The sequence below is a fragment of the Cherax quadricarinatus genome, chromosome 51 (assembly GCF_038502225.1).
Source record: "Cherax quadricarinatus isolate ZL_2023a chromosome 51, ASM3850222v1, whole genome shotgun sequence".
Taxonomy (NCBI): domain Eukaryota; kingdom Metazoa; phylum Arthropoda; class Malacostraca; order Decapoda; family Parastacidae; genus Cherax; species Cherax quadricarinatus.
The window spans coordinates 14,456,617-14,483,477 of record NC_091342.1 but is presented as its reverse complement, the minus strand read 5'-3'; the positions used below and the strand labels follow the sequence as shown (position 1 = coordinate 14,483,477).

At 43.3% G+C, this 26,861-nt stretch overlaps 1 protein-coding gene across 6 annotated transcripts in view; it reads right to left on the bottom strand.

Annotated features, from left to right (window-relative positions):
* LOC128694641 (diacylglycerol kinase zeta) overlaps positions 1-26,861 on the bottom strand; it is an 881,430-nt gene that overhangs the window by 246,274 nt on the left and 608,295 nt on the right. The window contains exon 2 of one of the 6 annotated variants that reach the window (XR_011393409.1): positions 5,817-5,973. The exons of the other annotated variants lie outside the window; for them this stretch is intronic. The gene's annotated coding sequence lies outside the window, so the exon portion shown is untranslated. The remainder of the gene's footprint in view (positions 1-5,816; positions 5,974-26,861) is intronic. 6 annotated transcript variants of the gene reach the window in all.

The window sequence follows — 26,861 nt, the reverse complement described above, 5'->3', positions numbered from 1 at the left end:
CCATCACACCCTACAACCATCACACCCTACAGCCACCATCACACCCTACAGCCACCATCACACCCTACAGCCACCATCACACCCTACAACCATCACATCCTACAACCATCACACCCTACAACCATCACATCCTACAACCATCACATCCTACAACCATCACACCCTACAACCATCACACCCTACAGCCACCATCACACCCTACAGCCACCATCACACCCTACAACCATCACATCCTACAACCATCACACCCTACAACCATCACACCCTACAACCATCACACCCTACAACCACCATCACATCCTACAACCACCATCACACCCTACAACCATCACACCCTACAACCATCACACCCTACAACCATCACATCCTACAACCATCACATCCTACAACCATCATATCCTACAACCACCATCACACCCTACAACCATCATATCCTACAACCACCATCACATCCTACAACCATCACATCCTACAACCATCATATCCTACAACCACCATCACATCCTACAACCATCACATCCTACAACCACTAACACATTATATTCACCTTTAAAGTCATGGAAATGCACTAACTTGTTCTTTAAAGGCATGGAGATGAACTATCTCCCTCTTGAAAGCAATGGAGATGCACCATTTAAAGCCATGGAGATGCATTATCCATGGAAACGCATTAAATTCATCTTTAAAACCATGGAAACGCATTTTCCTGACCCCTGAAACCCAGTTATTGCTCTTCCGTTCGTGGATTACGTTTGTGACGTCTTCGTTCGTTCGTTGCAGAAAACAATTATAATATAAAGCGATAAATTTATAAAAAGCTGGAAATGACGGAGGATATTAATTCCGGGCCGGCTTTGAATTCTTAAACGAAAAAATGAGAGGGAGGGAGGATGGTGGGGATGAGGAGAGAGCGAAGATTAGAGTGAAGAAGTGAGAAGAGAGAAAAGGATAAAAGGGGAAGGTGGTCGAGGGCGGAGGAAGTCGACGGGGTAGGAGGTCGAGGGGGAAGATGGTCGAGGGGAAAGGGTGGTCGAGGGGAAAGGGTGGTCGAGGGGAAAGGGTGGTCGAGGGGAAAGGGTGGTCGAGGGTGGAAAGGAGGTCGAGGAGAGGTCGTGGAGGATAGGGGAGAATAGAAAGGAAGAGAGGGGAGACAAAGTAGAACAGGGAATAGAAAAGGGAAAAAATGGGAGAAGGTAAAAGAGAAATTAGGGAGATACAGAAAAAATGAGAAGGGGGACGAGATGAGAAAAGAGAAAAAAGTAAGAAAGAAGGGGAAAAACGATGCAAGAAAAGAAGGGGGAGATAATGGGGAAGATAAGAAAGGGGTGGATTGGAAAGAGGATAGATGGGAAGGTTGGAAATTAAAACACAAGAGGAAAAGAAGAAAAATGGCAGATAGTGGGGTCAGGCGAAATGTGATGATTGGTGATGATTGATGATGATTGATGATGATGATGATGATGATGATGATTGATGACTGATGATGATTGATGATGATTGATGATGATGGAGAGAGAGAGAGAGAGAGAGAGAGAGAGAATCTGTCATTTCAGTAGTAGAGCCTTCAACACAGGAGGGATGTGGGTGGCCTTACTGTTATGTACAAGGCCAACATTGTTAAGTACCATACTTGGATCCACTTCGAGGACAGCGTGAAGCAAGCTTCTATACCACAAGACGGGCAGAAAGCAGCAACTTCACTCTGGCTGTACCCTTCTCCAGAACATTACTCCATCTGAGATCATTTATCCCCAGGATGACTCGAGTATGGAACACATTCGTACAGCATTATGATGTCAACGAGATAAAGTCAGCTGATCAAATGAAAATGCTGGCCCACAGATGGCTCCAACTTCATCCTGTTCCCTACTTGTATGTTTCATAACAATAAAAATGCTGTGAAATGAGCTGATGTAGATAACAGCTCTTGGCTTGTCAATTAAGTTAGGAATCCTTAACCTGTAAATAGCTTGTCAATAAAGTTAAGGATCCTTAATCTAACCTTGTCAAACACTGCGCCAAAAAAGAAAAAAAATACAATTACGAGAAAGATGAGAAGCAAGGGAAGGATGAGGAGCAAGAGGATGAATATGGAGAGAATGATGATTTAGAAGATGATGATGAGGAATGATGGAGGGATGGCACTGGTAATAAAGCTGACTTAAAATAACTGAGTAGCCGAAGATAATAGTGTCTGAGCTAACTTCAGATAATCGGCCGCATGACGAGGTCTCCAAACAAGTCGTAAGTCTTTACACTGATAGTCAATTTCTAATATAAAACAAGAGGTTAGGTTTAATTGTAGATATTTAAGCATACTGTATAATTTAGATCTAACACGGGGTGTGAAGGCTGGCGTAGGTACGTCAGGTGCTAGTTTCCAAGATACCAACTGCTGCAGTAGTGATGTAGGCTGGCGTAGGTACGTCAGGTGCTAGTTTCCAAGATACCAACTGCTGCAGTAGTGATGTAGGCTGGCGTAGGTACGTCAGGTGCTAGTTTCCAAGATACCAACTGCTGCAGTAGTGATGAAGGCTGGCGTAGGTACGTCAGGATGTAATTTCAGAGACATGAAGGGCAACAAAGAATCGAAATGTAGGAAAACTACAGGTAAATGAGATTAAATATTTATACACATAGAAGCCAACCCGAGCTTTTACGGTACACTTTAGTGACAGTATACGTGGTTGAGCAGAAGAGATGCCCAGTACCTATCCAGGAAGTGTTGGAGGACTCTCACCCACACTCACACTCACACCCACCCACACTCACACCCACACCCACACACCCACTCACTCACACCCACACCCACCCACACTCACACCCACACTCACCCACACTCACTCACACCCACACTCACTCACACCCACACTCACTCACACCCACACTCACTCACACCCACACTCACTCACACCCACACTCACTCACACACACACAAACCCACACACACACACACCCACACACACACACACCCACACTCACTCACACCCACACTCACTCACACCCACACTCACACCCAGAATCACTCACACACACACTCACTCACACCCACACTCACTCACACCCACACTCACTCACACCCACACTCACTCACACCCACACTCACTCACACCCACACTCACTCACACCCACACTCACTCACACCCACACTCACTCACACCCACACTCACTCACACCCACACTCACTCACACCCACACTCACTCACACCCACACTCACTCACACCCACACTCACTCACACCCACACTCACTCACACCCACACTCACTCACACCCACACTCACTCACACCCACACTCACTCACACCCACACTCACTCACACCCACACTCACTCACACCCACACTCACTCACACCCACACTCACTCACACCCACACTCACTCACACCCACACTCACTCACACCCACACTCACTCACACCCACACACAGTGGTGGAGGCAGGAACCATACAGAGTTTTAAGACGAAGTATGATAAAGCTCGTTGAGCAGGGAGAGAGAGCATCTAGTAGCGACCAGTGAAGAGGCGGGGCCAGGAGCTGAATCTCGACCCCTGCAACCACAATTAGGTGAATTAGGTGAGTATACACACACCCATTCTCCAGTTCCTCTTGCTTCACCTACTAGTTTTATGGAGATCTTTCGCTCTATTACCCGCCAATCCGTGCGCCAGGCAGATCTAGTGTGTTTTTACACTGGCTTACTGTAATGCCATGCTAACACACAGCAATAAGACAAGAGAGAGAGGGGTGGGTAGATTGCGTTTTCTTGGACTGTAAGTAGTAGTTTGACACAGTTCCACACAAGAAATTAGTGCAAAAGCTGGAGGACCAGGCAGGTATAACAGGGAAGACAGTGCAATGGATCAGGGAATACCTGTCGGGAAGACAACAGCGAGTCAGGGTACGTGGCGAGGTGTCAGAATGGGCGCCTGTGACAAGCGGGGCTCCACAGGGGTCGGTCCTAGAACCGGTGCTGTTTCTGGTATTTGTGAACGACATGACGGAAGGTATAGACTTAGAAGTGTCCCTGTTTGCAGATAATGTGAAGTTGATGAGAATTCAATCGGAAGAGGACCAGGCAGAACTACAAAGGGATCTGGACAGGCTGCAGGCCTAGTCCAGCAACTGGTTTCTGGAGTTCAACCCCACCAAGTGCAAAGTCATGAAGATTGGGGAAGGGCAAAAAAGACAGCAGAAGGAGTACAGTCTAGGGGGGCCAGAAGTACAAACCCCACTCAAGGAAAAGGATCTTGGGGTGAGTATAACACCAGGAACATCTGAGGCGCCCATCAACCAAATAACTGCTGCAGCATACAGGCGCTAGCAAACCTAAGAACAGCATTCCGACATCTCAATAAGGAATCGTTCAGGACCCTGTACACCGTGTACGTTAGGCCTATATTGGAGTATGCATCACCAGTTTGGAATCCACACCTAGAAAAGCACGTAAGGAAACTAGAGAAAGTGCAAAGGTTTGCAACAAGACTAGTACCGGAGATAAGGGGCATGTCCAACGAGAAGAGGTTAAGGGAAATCGACCTGACGACACTTGAGGACAGGAGAGAGGGGATATGATAACGACATACAAAATACTGAGAGGAGTCGACAAGGTGGACAGAGACAGGATGTTCCAGCGATGGGACACAGTAACAAGAGGTCACAGTTGGAAGCTGAAGACTCAGATGAATCAGAGCGATGTTAGGAAGTATTTCTTTAGTCACAGCGTTGTCAGAATATGGAACAGTCTGGGAAGTGATGTAGTGGAGGTAGGACCCATACATAGCTTTAATAAGAGGTATGATAAAGCTCATGGACCAGGAAGAGTGACGTAGTAGCGGCCAGTGAAGAGGCGGGGTCAGGAGCTGTGAACTGACCACCCCTGCAACCACAACTAGGCGAGTACACACACACACACACACACACACACACACACACACACACACACACACACACACACACACACACACACACACACACTTCCTCTACACTATCCTCTATTCCCCTGCTATATTTTTGCTGTATTTACTGACTTATATTTCCACCCAAAACAAAGCTTTAGATCCAAACACGTAACAAATCCAAAACATTAAAATATTTTCGATAACCACAGAGGAAAACAGGAAGCTGTCGATAATCGCATTTTACGCGAAGAAGAATGTGTAGCATCCCAGACAACACAAACACTGCGGAAAAGTGAGCAGCAATACAGTAATAAAACACAAAATAAAGAACAAACTAAAGAGGTTTAGCAGCTGACCTTCATGGGAACACCCAGTCCCTGAAGTCTCTCTAAACCAGGGGTTCTTGACCTATTTTGGGTGACCCCCTCTAACTCCATGCCTCTGCTCCTTCCTTAGTTTAAAATTCTAAATTTACAAATAAAACTAAGTTTCATTTTCATTTTATTATTTTAATTATTCAAGGAGCAAATAACAAATATAAAACGTGTTACATATCTCTGCTCTGGGTTCGCAGCCATCCCCTCCCCTGGAAATTACTCACGTCTCCCTAGTTAAGAACAACACCTTACATCAAGTTTCTCCCGGTCCTTGAAAAGATGACCATGTAACTCGCCTTCAAGGGAAAATACCTGACATCAAACCCGAAGCAGTACATGAAGACCTTCAAAAGAATACGTGACATCAAACTTCTCCCGGTCCCCCAAGATATGGTTTTAAAGCGCACTTTCCGAAAGAGCACTTGGCATAAAGTTCTTTCGGGTCCCCAAAATACGGTTTTAAAGCTAACCTACGGAAAGAACACCTGATATAACGTCTCTCTCAGTCAATGAAGAAAACTGCTCTTAAAGGATAAACTTACCGTTATTGCTCTCCCTGTGTGTGGTGTTCTGACTGGTGTCTCGACTGACATGTTGAATTGTCAGGTGATTGTCACTGTGCTTCGTCTGACTACCAGACTGACACTGATATTTGTGTCAGGAGCTCCATGCGTGGCTCCATTCCTGGTCAGTACTCACCTAAGAGAGAAGGAAATGTCGATTAGTAAAATACAAGAAAAGGCAAAGAAAATAATTACAGTAATGGGTAAAATCAGAACGTGGTGGTGGTGATTCTGGTGGTGGAGGAGGGGGGGGGGAGTGATGTGGTGGTGGTAGTAGTAGGTGATGTGGTGGTGATGTGTAGTGGTAGTGGTGATATGCGGGGGAGGGTGATGTGTAGTTGTAGTGATGTGGCAGCATGTTGATGAGGACAGTGATGGGTTGTGGTCAATATTCTAAGAGAGGCAGTCAAAGGAACCAACTGTTCAGTTACCTAACTATATGAACAAGTGTTCAGCTTAACTAACTCGCCTATTCAACAAGTATTTTGGATGAGTGATTGACTCAAGACTTCCATAAACGTCCTCAAAGTGGCAGCTTACACAAACCAAATTTCAGACGCAATAAACATATCCACAACATTACTGGGTTATATTACAACAATTAAAATTCTCATCACCATACAGTAAACTAAAGTATACGAGAGGACAGCCATGATGCAATAAACATGAGGGGGCAACTGCAATGCAATATATGTTAAATTGCAGCTATGATATAAATATGAAAGGGCAGTTCTGATATAGCAGCCATGAGAGGGCAGCTATGATGTAACAGATATAGCGAGACAGCTGAAGTACAACGGATATAATTTACACGCGACCTAGCAGCTCATTTTTCTCTTGATTACCTGTTCAAGCAGACCCACGGCCCGTTAGTCAACATTGCCATCACAGCCTGGCTAGAGGGCTGCTTGTAATGTAATATATATGAGAGGGAGACTAATGCAATAAGAGGAATAAGAGCGAAAATAACACAATAAAGGATATAAAAGGGTGGCTGTAATACAATTGGGGAGAGTAATGACACCCAATTACGGTACTCTTCAATCTAATTTAGGAAGGCGGATGTTGAGAGAAGCAACACTGATAATGTGTGGAAGAGGAACAAGAGCAGTAGCAACAATAACAACAGGAACATCGTTAGGTAAGACACATATGCAACAGTTATGTATCTTTATTATGAAACGTTTCGCCTACACAGTAGGCTTCTTCAGTCAAGTACAGAAAAGTTGATAGAAGCAGAAGATACTTGAAGACGATGTAATCAGTCCATCACCCTTAAAGTTTTGAGGTGGTCAGTCCCTCAGTCTGGAGAAGAGCATTGTTCCATAGTATGAAACAAGTTTTGCAAGAAAGGTATAAAATACCGACAATATGAAAGTTAAGACACATGTGCAACATCTGGATATCTTTATTGTAGTAGACGTTTCGCCATCCAGTGGCTTTATCAATACAGATTCTAGGACATAATAGGAAGACAGTAGAACTATATACAAAAGATGAGGTAATCAGTCCCTCGGCCTTGGAGTTAGTGTTCACAGCTTCATGGTGGAGGAGAATCTGGAGCAAAGACAAGAAGACTGGCGGTTTATATAGGCGTCAGTGGATAGGGACGGGCAGCAGACGAGGGCAAAGTCACTGGTAGGCGGGATTCCCCAGTGGAAGTAGGTCCTTCCCAAAGAGATGGGTTAGTTGCAGCAGCCGTGAAGAAGGTCTTGTAGATGTCCTCTGAACCAAGGGTGATGGACTGATTACATCGTCTTCAAGTATCTTCTGCTTCTATCAACTTTTCTGTACTTGACTGAAGAAGCCTACTGTGTAGGCGAAACGTTTCATAATAAAGATATCTAACTGTTGCATATGTGTCTTATCTAACAACCTGTCGGTATTTTATACCATTTTATTGTTCAACAGGAACATCAGTAACAAGAATAACAGTAGGAACAGAAGTGTCAACATACAATATAGAGCATTAGCAACAGTAGGAACAGAAGTGTCAACATACAATATAGAGCATTAGCAACAGTAGGAACAGAAGAATCACGAACAGAATGAACAGAAAAAAAGGTTGGAAAATAAATTAGAGGAAACAAAGGGTGAAGAAGAACGAGGAAGAAAAGACAAAGTAAACAAGGAATCAGAATATAAATAAACAGAACAATATAACTAAGATAATGGAGAAAGATACGAACCTAACAATACAAATTTAAGAAGTAAAAAAAAAAAAAAACTAATAACCACAGTATTATTATAATCACGGGAAAGCGCTAAACCCGTAGGATTATACAGCGCATGTGGGGGGGGGATGGAAGGTATTCAGGCTCAATTCAGGGAACCGGAGCACAGATCCAATTCCCTAGATCAAGAGCCCCTCAATAGCATCAAGGAACCTCCGTTGAGGAGAATAACCACAGTAACAAAGACAAGTATTAAAAACATGTGCTAAACACAGACAAAAAAAAAACTTCACAAGCAGAATGAAGTATAAACCGACCTTTCTTCTCTTCTACTAAATTATGCAACACGCTGATTTTTTTTATAATGCAAATTAATATTAAACATTCAAGTGAAGGTAACTATCCGAGCTGAACAAATATTTCATTTTTGTGGTGCAATATATATATATATATATATATATATATATATATATATATATATATATATATATATATATATATATATATAAATATATATATAAAATGTATGTATATATGTATGTATATATGTGTGTGTGTGTGTGTGTGTGTGTGTGTGTGTGTGTGTGTGTGTGTGTGTGTGTGTGTGTGTGTGTGTGTGTGTGTGTGTGTCACGCCGAATGGGTAAAATTGGTCAATTAACAAGAACTCGTTTAAAATTAAGGCCGTTCTAGAATTTTCTCTTATACGTTTAAAGATATATATTTTTAATTTATGTTAAAGCCAAAATTAATAATTTTGTACCAAAAGAGCCTTAGAAAACTTATCTAACCTTATTATAACAAGCGCAATTTAATTTAGCCTAATCCAACTAAATATATTTTAGATAAGTTCACAATAATTTAATAATAAACACAATGAAATATATTTTTTTCGTTAGGTTCAGAATGATTTTTGCTAAATTATTGCATACACAAATTTTCGCTTGCCTTATTCAGCAAGAAGAGCATTGTTATTTTAAGCCAATATCGCAAGTTCTACCTATTCGGCACGACACACACACACACACACACACACACACACACACACGGGTCAGTCCTAGGACCAGTGCTATTTTTGGTACATGTGAATGACATGATGGAAGGGACACTCAGAAGTGTCCCTGCTCTCAGATGTGAAGTTAATGGGGAGAATTAAATCAGATAAGGATCAGGCAGGACTACAAAGAGACCTGGACAGGCTGGACACGTGGTCCAGCAACTGGCTTCTCGAATTTAACCCCGCCAAATGTAAAATCATGAAGATCGAGGAAGGGCACAAAAGATCGCAACAGAGTATAGGCTAGATGGCCAAAGACTGCAAACCTCGCTCAGTATAACACCCAGCACGTCTCCGGAAGCACTCATCAACCAGGTAACTGCTGCAGCACATGGGCGCCTGGGAAATCTGAGAATAGCATTCCGATACCTTAGTAAGGAATCGTTCAAGGCATTGTACACCGTGTACGTCAGGCCCATACTCGAGTATGCAGCACCAGTTTGGAAGCCATACCTGGTCAAACACGTCAAGAAATTAGAGAGTGTGTAAAGGTTTGCAACAAAGATAGTTCCAGAGCTAACGGGAATGTCCTACGAAGAAATTTTAAGGGAAATCGGCCTGATGACAGTGCAGGAGAGGAGGGTTAGGGGAGACATGATAACGACATACAAAATACTGCGTGGAATAGATAAGGTGAACAGAGAGAGGATGTTCCAGAGATGGGACACAAAAACAAGGGGTGACACTTGAAAGTTGAAGACTCGGATGAATCAAAGGGATGTTAGGAAGTATTTCTTCAGACAGAGTTGTCAGGAAGTGGAATAATCAAGCAAGCGATTTGGTGGAGGCCGGAACCATACATAGCTTTAAGACGAGGTATGATAAAACTCATGGAGCAGGGAGAGAGAAGACCTAGTAGTGATCAGTGAAGAGGCGGGGCCAGGAGCAGAGTCTCGACCCCTGCAACCACAATTAGGTGACGTGAATTAGGTGAGTACACACACACACACACACACACACACATTATATTATATATAAATATTTAAATAAATATATATGTATATCAATAACACTGACTAGCCGAGGATTCGAACCCATGTCGTTTTGGCCCACCTTATGGTGAGCGAAAATCACACATGACGTTCTAACCAACGGGACACGCAGGTTAGAGTGTAATGATTTTCGCTCACCATGAGGAGGGCCAAAACGACATGGGTTCGAATCCTCGGCTAGTCGCAGTAATGCTAATGATTAATACCACTCGTTCGTGGTTACAATAATATATATATATATATATATATATACACACACACAGGGACATAAGCCAACAGTATCAATTTGTCCCAGTGGGGTCAGAGACCTTCGGATCATGGGGAAAAAAATGCCACAAGTTTCCTCAAAGAATTGGGTTCCAGACTCATCGACACCACCAGGGACCCAAGGGCAGCCACTTTCATGTTCGAGCGCCTCAGCATAGCCATCCAGAAGGGAAATGCTTGCTGCATACTTGGCTCGCGTCCAGCCTCGGAGGAGCTGGAGGAAATTCATGATCTTTGATACATTGTGCTATTGTATTCATGTTAATGTTTTTTTTTTTTGTAAATGTATTCTGTTTATTAACAAATGTTCACATAGAATATCAAATATAGGGGGTGATAGGAGAAGAAAATATTCAAACAGCTCCGGGGAGGTTACCTGGAGGTTATTCTGGGGATAAATAAAATAAAGATAAGAGAAGAGAGGAGAACTGATCGATTTACTGATCGATTGCGCGTCAATAAAAAGTAGGGGCGCCATTGGTACACTAAGGGAAACACCATAAGTGTCCGGGGCCCAAGACTGTTCAACAGCCTCCCACCAAGCATAAGGGGAATTACCAATAAGCCCCTGGTTGCCTTCAAGAGAGCTGGACAGATACTTAAAGTCAGTGCCGGATCAGCCGGGCTGTGGCTCGTACGTTGGACTGCGTGCGGCCAGCAGTAACAGCCTAGTTGATCAGGCCCTGATCCATCGGGAGGTCTGGTCATGGACCGGGCCGCGGGGGCGTTGATCCCCGGAATAACCTCCAGGTATCCAGGTCAATCCTCTTTACAAACCATAGACAGTGCGGAATCCTCCTCACAGATTGCGTCACACTAGCTGATGTAGACCCCACGTACCTCCCTGTTGAACACCACAAACACCGATAAAGCGTCAGGTGTTCGTCTGAAAATGTATCCACGAGGATACAGTGTGGACGATCCACAAACTTGGAATATTCGCTGGAGTATACACGATCGTTGTGCTGTTTGTGTATGTTTTTTTTTTTTCTGATTGAGATAAAGTTGGTTAAAGTTCCTTGGTGCTCGAGGTAATAAGGTTATTGGGAAGGGTAACTGCCAATCCTTGGAAGCTTTAATAAGGTAGCCCAGCCTATTGGTATGTGTAGTCTGTGTTCAACTTGCACTCTTCCTCATTTCTTACTCTTAACTGCTGACTCTCTCCCGCTCACTAGCTCTTTGATTCTTGCAAATGCCTGGAATACCTCTAGCCGAGGAAGGACGGGCAGCATAATGTTACCAAAACCAGTCAGATAACACGATTGTGCTGTGAATGTAGACGCTGTCAATCACCTTCTGTCAAGTAAAGAAACACACTGCTTGTGTTTACTCCAGCTTCACCCAGAACGAATATTAATACAAAGTCTGCTTCTGACCCACCTTTTTTTCTATTCTTCATTTTCAGCTTCTCTTACTCCTTCAGTTCTTGCATACCTTCAATTTCTTCACCCTTCTATCTACCTCTTCATCCAGCCTACCCCCTCTCCATTTTTTTCCTTTATCTCTTCACCGTTCCTACTAGCACTTCTTCCTTTTCAAACTTCCCTGGTAAGCCCCTCTTCTCTCTCAAAGTACACTCCACATCTTCCTCCTCTTGCCCTCACCTTCCCCTCCCTTCTCTTCCCTCACAACATGATCAGTATGGAATCAAATATCAAATCCCAGGTCGGGTGTCCAGCACCGGCCTCCCTAATGTTGACATTCTGAGACGTAACACCCCCCCCCCCCACACACACACACACACAGCTTCCCAATAGAGAATAATATGAAGAAACGTGTAGGGAGAAAAATATTTATTTTTTATTCTAGCTTCAGTTTTCACCTGTAGTTTACTAAACCTTCTCTCTAGAGCTCCTAGCGCCAAGTAAATGTGATATTAATTAAGGACGGTACCACCCCTGACTTGTATTATTACTCTGTTAGGGTCATGCAGCTTCTGTGGAGTATAAGGCGATCAAGTTTCATCTAAGGAAATATAAATCCAGTTCCTTGGATCAAATTATCACCCTGGAGAGGGAGGTATCATGCCTGCGGAAGCGCTCTATATCACCTCCCCAATAATCCTCTGTTGTATGTACATTATATCCTTCCTTACTTTTTTCTCTTCATACCTTCTGACCCAGGTTGATCCTCTTTCCTACCAATATTCACACCTCCATCCATACCACACTCCATTCCTTCTCCCTCCACCCCTCCCACACTCCATTCCTTCTCCCTCCACCCCTCCCACACTCCATTCCTTCTCCCTCCACCCCTCCCACACTCCATTCCTTCTCCCTCCACCTCTCCCACCCTCCATTCCTTCTCCCTCCACCCCTCCCACCCTCCATTCCTTCTCCCTCCACCCGTCCCACCTTCCATTCCTTCTCCCTCCACCCGTCCCACCTTCCATTCCTTCTCCCTCCACCCCTCCCACACTCCATTCCTTCTCCCTCCACCCCTCCCACACTCCATTCCTTCTCCCTCCACCCCTCCCACACTCCATTCCTTCTCCCTCCACCCCTCCCACCCTCCATTCCTTCTCCCTCCACCCCTCCCACCCTCCATTCCTTCTCCCTCCACCCCTACCACACTCCATTCCTTCTCACTCCACCCCTCCCACACTCCATTCCTTCTCCCTCCACCCCTCAAACACTCCATTCCTTCTCCCTCCACCCCTCAAACACTCCATTCCTTCTCCCTCCACCCTTCCCACACTCTGTTCCTTCTCCCTCTCACAGTCCATCCCTCTACACCACTTTTCAGGCACTCCAGACTGTCACATAAAAATACTTAAGAGTCAGGCATGTAAAGACATTTATGCCAACCTCCAGCTTCCACCTACATTATCTTGACATTTAAAGCACCTATTCTCTTGCCATTTTCAACATTTATGGGACATTCCTGGACAAGTGAACCAGGGACTAACACCCACACATCTTAGATTTTGCTGGACATATTACAGGCGTTATACTCTACTTGAAGCGTTAGCTCGTGTTGGTCATTCAGAGCAGAGGATCACAGCCTCGATCCTCCGTCTGCTAAAAAAGGAAGCTATATAATCGTACTCATCTACTGACTCACGAAATCGTAATAACGCACTGGCCTGGAGTCTTACGACTCACTCGCCATGGGTTCACACCCCCACCTGTTCCGTGGTTCGTACTCACCTACTGACCTGGTTGTGTTTTGCGCTAGAATAATTCTCAGATAATAGTTGCACCAGGTCACAAGTTAACAAGACCCGCGAGTCAGATGCTGCTGCGTTCGTGGCCAGTTTAAGGTGATGGAGGTTACCTGGAGGTTATTCCGGGGATCAACGCCCCCCCGGCCCGGTCCATGACCAGGCCTCCCGATGGATCAGGGCCTGATCAACTAGGCTGTTACTGCTGGCCGCACTCAGTCCAACGTACGAGCCACAGCCCGGCTGATCCGGCACTGACTTTAGGTATCTGTCCAGCTCTCTCTTGAAGGCAGCCAGGGGTTTATTGGCAATTCCCCTAATGAACATCAAAATGGTATACAATACCGACAGGTTGTTAGGTAAGACACATGCAACAGTTAGACAACTTTAATCCGAAACGTTTCGCCTACACAGTAGGCTTCTTCAGTCGAATACAGAAAGTAGGCAGGAACAGTAGAGATGTGAAGACGATGTAATCAGTCCATCACCCTTGTAGTCGTAGAATTTGAGGTTGTCAGTCCCTCGGCCTGGAGAAGTTCAGTTCCATAGTTCCTGACTATGGAACTGAACTTCTCCAGGCCGAGGGACTGACAACCTCAAATTCTACGACTACAAGGGTGATGGACTGATTACATCGTCTTCACATCTCTACTGTTCCTGCCTACTTTCTGTATTCGACTGAAGAAGCCTACTGTGTAGGCGAAACGTTTCGGATTAAAGTTGTCTAACTGTTGCATATGTGTCTTACCTAACAACAATTCCCCTAATGCGTGATGGGAGGCTGTTGAACAGTCTTGGGCCCCGGACACTTATGGTGTTTTCCCTTAGTGTACCAATGGCGCCCCTACTTTTTATTGGGGGCATTTTGCATCGCCTGCCCAGTCTTTTACTTTCGTAGGGAGTGATTTCTGTGTGCAGATTTGGGACCATTCCTTCCAAGATTTTCCAAGTGTAGATTATGATATATCTCTCCCTCCTACGTTCCAACGAGTACAAGTCAAGTGCTTCCAAGCGTTCCCAGTAGTTAAGGTGCTTGACAGAACTTATACGTGCAGTAAAGGATCTCTGTACACTCTCTAGATCTGCGATTTCACCTGCTTTGAATGGAGATGTTAATGTACAGCAGTATTCCAGCCTAGAGAGAACAAGTGATTTGAAAAGGATCATCACTGGCTTGGCATCTCTCGTTGTGAACGTTCTCATTATCCATCCTATCATTTTCTTTGCACGTGCGATCGTGGCACTGTTGTGATCCTTGAAAGCGAGATCCTCAGACATTACTACTCCCAGGTCCCTTACATTATTTTTCCGCTCTATTGTATGGCCAGAGTCTGTAGTATACTCTGTTCTAGTTATTATCTCTTCCAGTTTTCCATAACGGAGTAGTTGGAATTTGTCCTCATTGAACATCATATTGTTTACCGTTGCCCACTGGAAAACTGTTTATATCTTCTTGGAGGTTAACCGCGTCCTCAGCAGATGACAGCCTCATGCAGATCCTAGTGTCATCCGCAAAGGATGATACGGTGCTGTGATGTATATCTCTATCTATGTCTGATATGAGGATAAGGAATAAGATGGGGGCGAGTACTGTGCCTTGTGGAACAGAGCTCTTCGCTATGGCAGCCTCCGATTTAACTCTGTTGACCACTACTCTTTGTGTTCGATTTGTTAGGAAGTTGAAGATCCATCTCCCCACTTTCCCAGTTATTCCTTTAGCACGTATTTTATGGGCTATTACGCCATGATCGCATTTGTCAAATGCTTTTGCAAAGTCTGTGTATATTACATCTGCATTCTGATTTTCTTCCAGTGCATCCAAGGCCATATAGTGATCCAGTAGTTGTGAGAGGCAGGAGCGACCTGCCCTGAACCCAAGTTGCCCTGGATTGTGCAGATTTTGGGAATCCAGGTGATTTGCAAACCTTCTTAGCACTCTTTCAAAGATTTTTATGATGTGGGACGTCAGAGCTATTGGTCTAAAGTTCTTAGCTAATGCTTTGCTACCACCTTTATGGAGTGGGGCTATATCCGTTGTTTTAAGTGATTGTGGAATTTCACCCATGTCCAAGCTTCTCCTCCATAGTGTACTTAGGGTACGCGAGAGGAGTTTCTTGCAGTTCTTAATGAAAACAGAGTTCCACGAGTCTGGGCCCGGGGCTGAGTGCATGGGCATGTTGTCAATGGCTTTTTCGAGATCTATTGGAGTTAGGGTAATGTCGGAAATCTGGCATACATTTATGGAGTTTTGAGGCTCATTCATGAAGAAATCATTTGGGTCGTCGATCCTCAGACTGATTAGTGGTTCACTAAACTGAGTCGTACTGCGATTTCAATATTTCACTCATTTCCTTGTTGTCATCTGTGTAAGTCCCATCCTGTCTGAGTAAGGGCCCGATAGTAGATGTGGTATTTGCTTTGTTTTTGGCATATGAAAAGAAATATTTTGAATTTCTTTCAATTTCACTAATAGCTTTAAGCTCCTCCTGTCTCTCCTGGTTCCTGTAAGAGTCATTTAACTTAAGTTCGATAGTTTCCACTTCCCTGGTCAGCGCCTCCTTTCGTGTATCAGATATTCTAGCACTCCTGAGGAGCTCAGTGACTCTTCGTCGTCTTCTGTAGAGGGAGTGTCTTTCTCTCTCCAGTTTACTCCTGCTCTTCTTCTTTCTTAGGGGAATATGCCTAGAACATGCTTCAGCTGCCAGGAAGTTGATCCTTTCAAGGCACTGGTTTGGATCCATGTCAGTGTGACGGAAACATTGCCCTTTATCGGGACAATATTTTTTTGTCCTAATGCGTGTTTGTCATACGATGACCCGCTTAGTGGAGTCGTGTGTGTGTGTAATTGATCGAAAACAGTTGTGTTCGATCAAAATATCCTTGTGGTTGATAAAACACAATTTTGTATTTAATAACAATACTGTGGTTGATAATAACCTTGTGGGTAAAAAAATAACCTTGTGGTTGACAAAAAAAAAAATGTGGTTTATTTAAAAAAAACCTGCGTTTGGCCCATGACTTTGTACTTGTCCAAAAACCAATTTTCAAAAAAATCTGCCGTGTGTGAGGGTGTATACTGCGCACTCTTGCACCTCGGGCACTTCCAATCGCTTAATCCTCTACAATTTAAAAAACTGAACGAGTCGCAACACTGACGCACCTCCACCATCGACCAACATCCACCGCCGATTTCTTTTCCCATCTCCCCCTCCCCTATTTTCCTCCCTCCCTCCCTCTCCTTCCCCCTCCCCCTCTCTCGCACCCTTTTCCTGGTTGACCAGGAGGTCACCTGGGAAGCCTGGCCTCAGGCCGGGCTGCGAGGGTGGAAAAGCCCTAGAAATCGATTGCAGGTATGTCACAAGACGTTCTCTGCCTTCCTTTGCTTTCACCATAATAGACAAGTCGGGATGTTGCAGTTCGGGAGGTTATTTGAGCTGTGATGTCGGCACACTTCTGGCAAGGCAGTGATTGAACGAATGACGGTGAATTACTTTTTTTCATTTCACCCTACCTTGATGGGAGACGGACAATGTAATACACACACGCGCGCGCGCACACGCGCACACACGCGCGCACACACACACACACACGCGCACACACACACACACACACACACACACACACACACACACACGCGCACACACACACACACACACACACACACACACACACACACACACACACACACACGATAAAGCTGTTGGAGCAGGGAATGTGGACCTAGTGGTGATCAGGGAAAAGGCAGGGCCAGGAACTGTGAATCGGCTCCTGCAACCACAAATAGGCGGGTACGTACACACACACACGCACACATACACACACACACACAAACAACTGACTATAAATAGGAGAATACACTAGAACATATAAACACCGCTCCCTAGAGACGAAGTATTTGTACTCAAAATGTTCAGACAAATAGGTAAAATGATGCAAAGGATAGGTAAACATATCACAACCGTTCGACCCTTGGGCGGGTCGAGACGTTGCACCAATTTCCTTATACTTATTGTCCTGTTCACGTAACATAAGTAGGTGCCGACAGAAGCCGCCGCCCAGCCGCCGTGGAGAGAAGCCGCCGCCCAGCCGCCGTGGAGAGAAGACGTCGTCGTTCCTGCTCCTCAGTTATCCTGAGTAATTCTCGAGCAGAGCAACTCTGAACACTGTTACTCAATATTTTTCTTTGGTTATCCTGAGTAGTTCTTGACCCGAGCTGAGAGGAAACTTGCTTGCAGCCACTTCGAGCCCCATCCCATCAAGAGGGTAAGGCGGTGACTTGCTTGCTTGTTGACTCCTCTCTTCCCCATCCCCCCAACCTTCACCATCCTCCCCCCACACAAACATCTACACTGGCCCACACTACTTACATTGCTATCCTTCTGACTTTCCTATCTGCTTCAAATGTTTTGGCACCAGATGTACACCTGACCAAATCTCTCTTAAGCGGTTTGTCAGTGTTTCACAATGTTACAAATGTTACGCATTTAGTCATACCACCAACAAATGCAGTAGCCAAGCACTGATTTGCAGCATATGCTCTGGGCAACATTCTTTAAAGATTGTAATAACAAAACTAAACCCAAGTGTGTCCTCTGCAATGGAAAACATCATGCTGTTTCTGCTATCTGTCCAGAGAGGAAAAAGGAAATGCAGAAAATTCTAGAAGCTAAGAAACTGTCCAATTCTAAGAAAAACACTCCCGAGGCACCTCCAACAATGTCCCAAACTTCCTTCCCAGCTTTGCCTGGATCTAGTGGAACTCCTCAGGTCTCTCCCACTGGTTCCAATGTTCGGAATTTTGCCCCTCTTGGAGTGCCCCAATCTAACCCTCACCTACAACATACACAAACGCAACAACAAGATTCAGCCTCACCCCCCCATGTCTCAGGTATCCTCAGCTGGGGATATGACGAGAGCGCAACTAATGTATATGATGGCCAAAGACATAGCAGGTGGTGACATTCAACTCTGCTCTAAGATGTTAAATGATTTGTTAATGGCTAATGGGATCACTCCCATCACTATCCCAGATAATGTGAAGGAGATTATGGCCCAGCCTTCTCATAACAAGAAGTATGTACCCTACTCTACTTCTACAAATAAGCCTAAGTCATCCCTTGTCCAATGATCAACCACCTCGCATAACCAAGTTGTCAACTCCCCTCAACCCGATGAGTCAATACCTGGCCCTAACGATGCCCCAGAGATTGGTGCTTACTCTTCCGCTATTGCAGCTGATCCTGTTGAACAGGAACTTTCCCAGGGTAATTCACCTGGCCTACCAAATTTTCCCTTGGAACCTCCACAGTCTCCCATTACCTCGCACGAGCCTCTGCTTCCTGAAACTGGGAATATCACACCTCAGTTTTCTGATGATGACTCTAATGACTCTAATGATTCTGTTAATATTACCAATTCTAGTGAGGATGGTGACATTTTTAATACACAAGCAACTACTCAGAACTTCCCTCCTCCCCTTGACGAGTCCAGCAGGGATAGTGTGGATACCAAACATGACATTACTTGCAGACGTTCAGACCGCAGTACACGTGCGAAGTGCAAGAAATAATGGGGATTACAATTTTCCAACTTAATGTTCAACATTTCTTTAATAACCGTTACCTCCTTGAAGTTGAACTACATAATTACAATCCCGATGTTATACTCTTGAATGAGACAGCTGCGAGAGTTGATCAACATATTAAATTACGTGGTTACTCTACTGTGGAGAAATCGAGAGGACCCTATAGTGGCGTAGCCATCTTAGTTAAATTAGGCTATGCATTTAAAAATATTCATGTTGATGAAGATAACATTCTTGCAATAGAAATGACGACGTCTCATGGATAAACAACTAGTGATAGCAACTGGATATTTTCCCCCGAGACAACAATATATAGAGTCAATTCCTCTACATAGGATATTAAGCAGAAATATTCCAACAATTCTAGCGGGAGATTTTAATGCTCATCACCCTGCCCTCTTTAACTGTGGAGCTGGTAATCCACTGGGTGACTTGAAAGGAAAACAACTATTTAATATCATGACAGCCAGAAACTTGTCATTTCAAGGCCCATTCTTTAAATCGTATATTGGTCCTCATCCAGGGACACCAGATATAGTCCTGACAAACAGAGACTGTGACCTCTTTCATTGTCGTATCTCTCCTGGTGGAAACGTAGGATCTGACCATATCCCTGTTTTAATACAACTACAAACTTCTCCATTTAGAATACCTGTACCTCCTAAACCCAATCTCAACACCCTAGGATTTGACCCCTTCAGGGCATTTCTGGGTGACGATGAAATTGTGTCGTTGGAAAATCTACCTTCCACTGCAATTGACGACGCGATCAGGTCCCTTCACAATCGAATAATTGATGCTACTAATGCAACCTGTCAATTAGCTTCCACAAAGATCTACCAACAATATAAACCTACGAGGGAAATTAGAGACGCTTTGAGAAATTATCAAACAGAATGTCGAAGGCATCTTCAAACGCGACAACCACCAGTAGCTACATTGCACAGATTGAGGCAAGAATTAATTAACATGATTAGTCATCACAAACGTGACTTATGGAAACTGCTAGTTCTCCAAGCTAATCAGTATAAACGTGAGCCAGCAAAATTTTGGAGTAAGATCCGACAACTTTTAGGGGCAAAGCACAAGGCTCCTAACTACCTAATTCATACCTTCACTGATGAGGATGATGAAGATGTTGAGATTAAACTTGATGATCCACAGGACCAGGCTAATTTGATGGGTGATGTATGGGAGAAAATTCTCTCCCACAATAACAGTCGTCGATTTAACAATAATCACTATCAGTTGGTAAATGAATGGAGAGATGAGAACTTAGATGATCTACAACCACTACCTTCCATCGATACATCAACTCTTGAAGATGCCCACCCGCTTACTAGACCTATTACATTACTCGAGATGAGTCAGGTTATTGGAAGAATGCGAAATAGAGCCCCTGGTCTCTCTGGAATAACAATGAAACAAATAAAGTTCCTACCCAGAAATTGTAAACAGTCTTTGGTTAATATCTTTAATGCCATCTTGGCCTCAGGACATTTTCCAGTTGTTTTTAAGACTGCTAGGATGATCTTTCTTGCTAAGCCCAATAAAGACATCCATCAACCAGGGAACTATAGACCTATATCTTTACTTGAAGTCACTGGAAAAGTTCTTGAGAAGATCATTTCCAACAGACTGAACTACTATATGGAGTTTAATCACCTTTTTACTGAAAAACAATTTGGCTTTAGAACACATAGAGGTACCCATCATGCAATAAATATTATTTTCGATACTGTAGCAAGTCTAAAACATCAGGGCAATCTTGCCCTAATTGCCACCAGAGATGTTCATAAAGCTTTTGATAGCTTATGGCATGATGGTCTTATATACAAACTTATTGACCTACCAGACCATAACTGGACCTTTCTCAGATTAATATATAACTTCTTAACTCAAAGAAAAATCATTCCCACCTTTCACGGCAGGTCGACAGAGCCTTTTATACCAACAGCTGGTGTCCCACAAGGTTCTTGTCTTAGTCCAATTCTATTCAACATTTATGTGAATGACCTTCCTCAACCAGAGTTTAATGATACAATTATAACGCAATTTGCAGATGATGTTATCCATGTCGTCTCATCAACTCCGGTAACAGGAAAATACAAGTATGAGAGAGTCATAGAAAAAATGAATATTGAACTTCGTCGAACATCTAATTGGGAAAAGAAATGGAGAATTACGACTAACCCTGACAAAGTCCTTGTTAGCACGATAGGATGTTTTGCATCAACCATCGAAGATAAAGGGGGTATCTCCATCAGAGGTACACCTGTAGCCATTAGAAACCCTAACAAGATCTTGGGATATGAAATAGACAGGCTGCTCCACTCAACATCTCATGTAAATAAAAAGATCAACATAGCCAAAGCCGGTCTTAACAGTCTCTTTAGATTTAATCAAGCCCCTCCACATGTCAAAAAACATCTGTATAAAATGATAATAAGACCTATACTCGAATACCCATGTGTCCCAATGTCATTAACAACAAAGACCAACATGCTACGGTTGCAACGGGTCCAGAATAGAGCTCTCCGCTTCATTACGGGCACCAGGAGGAGAGACAGAGTTAAAATGGCAGATTTACATGTACAACAAGATATTACTGCCTTAAATGTACGCCTTGACACCCTGAAGAAGAAACAACTCTATGCAATGCAAGAACTCTACATGCCAGATAGAGAACATCCTCTCCAAGTTGAAAATACCACGGATTATATCATCAATACTCCTCCTCACAGGACTCAAAGAATGACTCTCCCACAGAGGGTCCGTCGTTTTATCCATAAAGATGATTACCATCGACCAATGATATTGAGCAACCTCCCTGCAGATGAAGATGATTGGGTAACACCAGAACCCTTCTATGTTTACTAAGAAAATCATCGCCCCCAATTAGGGAGACATCTTGTATAATATTCTACTGTTAAAATTATGCTACATTTGCTATGGCGGGACACCACCTTGTAAGAAGATATTATGTCAAGTAATTCTTTATAAACTGGCCAGAAAATTATTGCCTTCATTGTCATTTAAATATCCGTTGTGCAATCGAGAGAGAAAAAAATTGCAACTTGTATATTTACTACAAATTCAGAGTCATGTAGTTATATATCTGTTATATCTATGTGACTGATGGGTTAGTATTATACCCCTTCAAGAATATGATATTATTCCACATACACTTTTTAAACTACACCAAAGTGGTTGGGCCACTTACCTTTTATATCCTACCTCTCTTCCCCCCTCCCACCCTTTTCCAATATTTCTATCCTCACCCATCCTTCTTCCTTACCCATCTTACCAAAGCTCTGGTCATAAGAAGAAGAAGCAGCTCTCTCCTTAACAGTGAGAGCCAGAAGGAATAAAATTGTATTTTGAAAGTTACAACTACCTGGGAGTAACCTTTTTACGAATACAAGATGCCAAGGGACGTACTCTGCTCCTCCAGTCACTTCTGTTCCTACACTTATTCTCTTTCATCCGAGGTGAATGGATGAACAGGCGCAACAGCTATTGTGAAACATGGAGACTGTCTCCAATATCGTGTTTGTAATAGTAGTATCTCTTCTATGGGACAGCACTCTCAGCCTTATTGGCGAACATATCGTGGAGTTCCCACTGGAAAGCCTGAACTGGGGGAAGGGATAAGTTGGACTTATAAGCCGGAGCAGTGCGAAGTCAAGAGAACATTTAGGATGGCAGCGATGCTGGAAGGTTGAGCTGCTGTATCACTGTCGAGATGAAGGTGTCAACTATTAGAGGAAGTTACACTACTTTATTCTATAATATTCTAATCTGCCTAATACACATTTACCTTATTACCCTGTAAATTAAAGTCTCCCTTAGTATTAATATTAATCTGACTTGAGTTGTATCCCTGAATAAGAGTAAGATAATTGTCATCAAAGTGCAATTATATTTTTTCAATAAGTATCAGGATAGAGAGTTTATCTACTTTAACCCATAATTATATTATTTCCTGAGTGATATTATGAGTATTTTCAAGTGGTAAGTGAACTTTATACCTTTAAGAGATAGAAAAAGGTTCACCTAAGTTATCTTACACTATTAGAATCTATTTGGTCGGTCACACACACGCACGCACGCACACACACACACACACACACACACACACACTAAGAAACGTACACTTTTTTAAGTCTTCCTAAAAGAAGACATCTGAAGACCATAATTCACCTGTACACTAAAAAAAAATGCTTGTACGTCAACACATTGAAAAAACACCGCTTTATTTTATATTTACACAAATATACACGTATCTAGGCGTACATTCAGATTAACACTTTTCTAGGTCGCTACATGTAAATACGTATTAAAATTCTTCTAGTTGTCTGTATTCATGTGTATATATACAAAGGCATACACCTTTTGGCGAGTATACACATCTCTTGGCGTTTATACCGATCTACACACAACTGTGTACGTACCTTGCAAAGCATCCTCTGCTTCTCCTGACCATTTCTAAGCTGCCTCTCTCGCATGCAGAAGCTGTGGCAAGTAAGTTTCTCAACTTGTCTCACAAGACGCAAGGAGGAAGCACAAGTAGCAAGATACTCAGTGTGTAAGGTGAGATGGACTCACCATGGTGGACGAGGCAGTTTCTACTACATGCACGAACCAGCAAGCCACACACCCACACATTAAACTATAATCTGGCTTCCCTATAATCACACTGGTTAATGTACTAGGAAAAGTTAAGAATATGGTTAGGAGCACTTTGAAAGAAATACGTTAGAGACAATCAGCATGGTATTTCTTATTCCACGAATGTCGTAAGAGTTATATGATAATGGCAAGAAAAAATGGAAAGAATACGCTGATTACATTACCTATTTTCTACTGTAGGAATGCATTTGCAAAATGCAGGTGGTTACTTGATAAACTAAAGAGGAGCACGAATAGAATGTAGGTACTTAGTGAAACCAGCTGAGGGTAACATTAAGGTGTCAAGGTGAACACGGGTAATTAGAGAGGTAAACCCCAAGGATCAGTCCTTCAACCACTATTGTCCCTAGGGAGCTTAAATGGTCTGCCAGAGGAAAGTCAATCATATTTATCATTGTTTGCGGACAATGCGAAACTAATGAGGAAGGTGACAGCCGCGAAGACAGGGATAAACTTCAAAATCATTGAATATATCAATATAGTAGTTAGGAAGGTGGCTACTTTAATCTAACTCTGACATTTAGGAGGGTTAGTTAGGAAACCAGATGGGGGAAACCTGAGAGATGAGAGGATGAAGACAACATATAAAGAGGAACATCAGTCATGTCATCAAAAGTGCACATCAGCCGTTCAACTAACTTGTGAACTTTTTTAAGAACCTTCAAAACTTTATTCAGAACTATGTTAGGCCCTTCAAAAACATATACGGTGCCAGTGTGAAGCAGCAACTGATCACACAAACAGAAAGCAGAAACGATCCATAGGTTAATGAAACTGATGTCAGTGCTTAAGAGAAACCTAAGTAATCTAATTTAACAATGCTAGAGTATCAGATGGGCTATGATCACAACATACAAAGTACTCAGAATTAGACAGTGGATATGGACAGACTGAGATGCGTGAAGAGAGAGCCAGGGGATAATCATGACAGCAATCGATGCACATGAATCATATGAACGTTCAGGAAGTGCTTTTGATCTGAAGCTAGGCGAACAGGTAGGAGTCAAACCACCATACACAGTTTCAAAAATAGGTATGATCATTCCCTACAGTCCTGAAATCAGTAAAGCGGGTCGTTAAGAGTTAGGAGGCGAGGACAAGAGCTGTGACTCCACCAATGAAAACAACTGAGTACACACACACACAAACCACACACACACACACACACAAGCGTTCTATACATACAAACGAGGTACTCAGGCAAGGCAAACAGAGCACAGCTGAGCTATACAAGACGAGGCACAGCCATTCTAACGGTCCTGGCACACACTGCCGTCTGCCTCGTGTGAATATGTGGGCTGTAACGCAAGATGCTCGAGTAGCAGGTAAGCAGCTCCTCTAGAACCTCTCAAGATGTGAGGCTCACGGAGGCAGGTAGCACCTCCAGAACCTCTCAAGATGTGAGGCTCACGGAGGCAGGTAGCACCTCCAGAACCTCTCAAGATGTGAGGCTCACGGAAGTAGGTAGAACCTCTCAAGATGTGAGGCTCACGGAAGTAGGTAGAACCTCTCAAGATGTGAGGTTCACGGAGGCAGGTAGCACCTCCAGAACCTCTCAAGATGTGAGGCTCACGGAAGCAGGTAGAACCTCTCAAGATGTGAGGTTCACGGAGGCAGGTAGCACCTCCAGAACCTCTCAAGATGTGAGGTTCACGGAGGCAGGTAGCACCTCCAGAACCTCTCAAGATGTGAGGTTCACGGAGGCAGGTAGCACCTCCAGAACCTCTCAAGATGTTGGACTCAGGAGGCACAGCTTTATGCCTATCTTGGCTTTACTAGTACGACGGGACGCAGGGACACTGTGCCCACAAGTCAATATGTGTAGTATAACTAAACATCTGTCCCTTGTCCTTAAAGCCTGACGAAGACAAAAAAAATAATCCCTTTTTAAACCTATTCAAATTCAAAGTCTGTTATATAGCTGTTGTAGCCTATCAAGTAGACATTCACTATAGTTTATTCACAAGCGGTGACAACCGGGACTCACAGCAGGAAATTTTCTGAGAACCTCCAACCATAAAATGAATTTTAGCTTTGCAAAATGCAGTTCTTTCAAAATGAACAGAGAGAAAAAATCAGAGCGGTAAATTCTGGCTGGTTCAGTGTATAAGATGCCTGGTACCACCTGTGACGGGTTCGTAGGATGCCTGGTACCACCTGTGACGGGTTCGTAGGATGCCTGGTACCACCTGTGACGGGTTCGTAGGATGCCTGGTACCACCTGTGACGGGTTCGTAGGATGCCTGGTACCACCTGTGACGGGTTCGTTGGATGCCTGGTACCACTTATGACGGGTTACCAGTAGCACCATCATACCATCAGGTGTTATAAAAACAGCATACCTGGTCACCAGGTGTTACAAAACACTAGCAACACCATCATACTATACTATAAAATACCCTCAACATCATACTACAGGTGTTACAAAACACCAGCAACACCATATCACCAGGTGTTACAAAACACCAGTAACACCGTCATACAGTCAACATCTTAAAATTGGTTCGGTGCCAATACACACAGTTTACTATATTTTGCATTTATACTTAATATAAAGACATTAGAAGGACACCATGTATACAGCAGAAGCTCCATATGTACAATATAAACCCAGGTTCTTTATTAATAAAACATATTTGAGAATATCAGAACAAAGGTGTAATGAATAAATATTTTCCAATGTAAATGATATTTTTTAAGCATAGCTTCGAACTTAGCTTATAGAGCAAGGATCGTCTTGTCGAACAGAGTGCATTCACTCGCATAATTCCGCGAAAATAAGTCCCAAACAAAACATGTTTAGTAATGTAATTATTATCTAGATTTTAAGTTGATCTAAGACGGGTTGGATAGGACTAGCCTATAGCATATAACGTTAATTTTAGACGAGTCAGGCAAGGTAAAGTTGCTAAGTTATTTTTTTTTTGCATCTCTAAAAATTAAGCAAAACCAAAAATTAGATGACGTTGCTTAGTTTGGTGCAAAATTTAAAATCTGTGTACCATGGTAATAAAAACTGTCAATGCAGAAAATATTTTTTCTAAAAGGTCTATTTTTAAATCAGCAAGAACGACAAACACGTTTAGAGACATAATG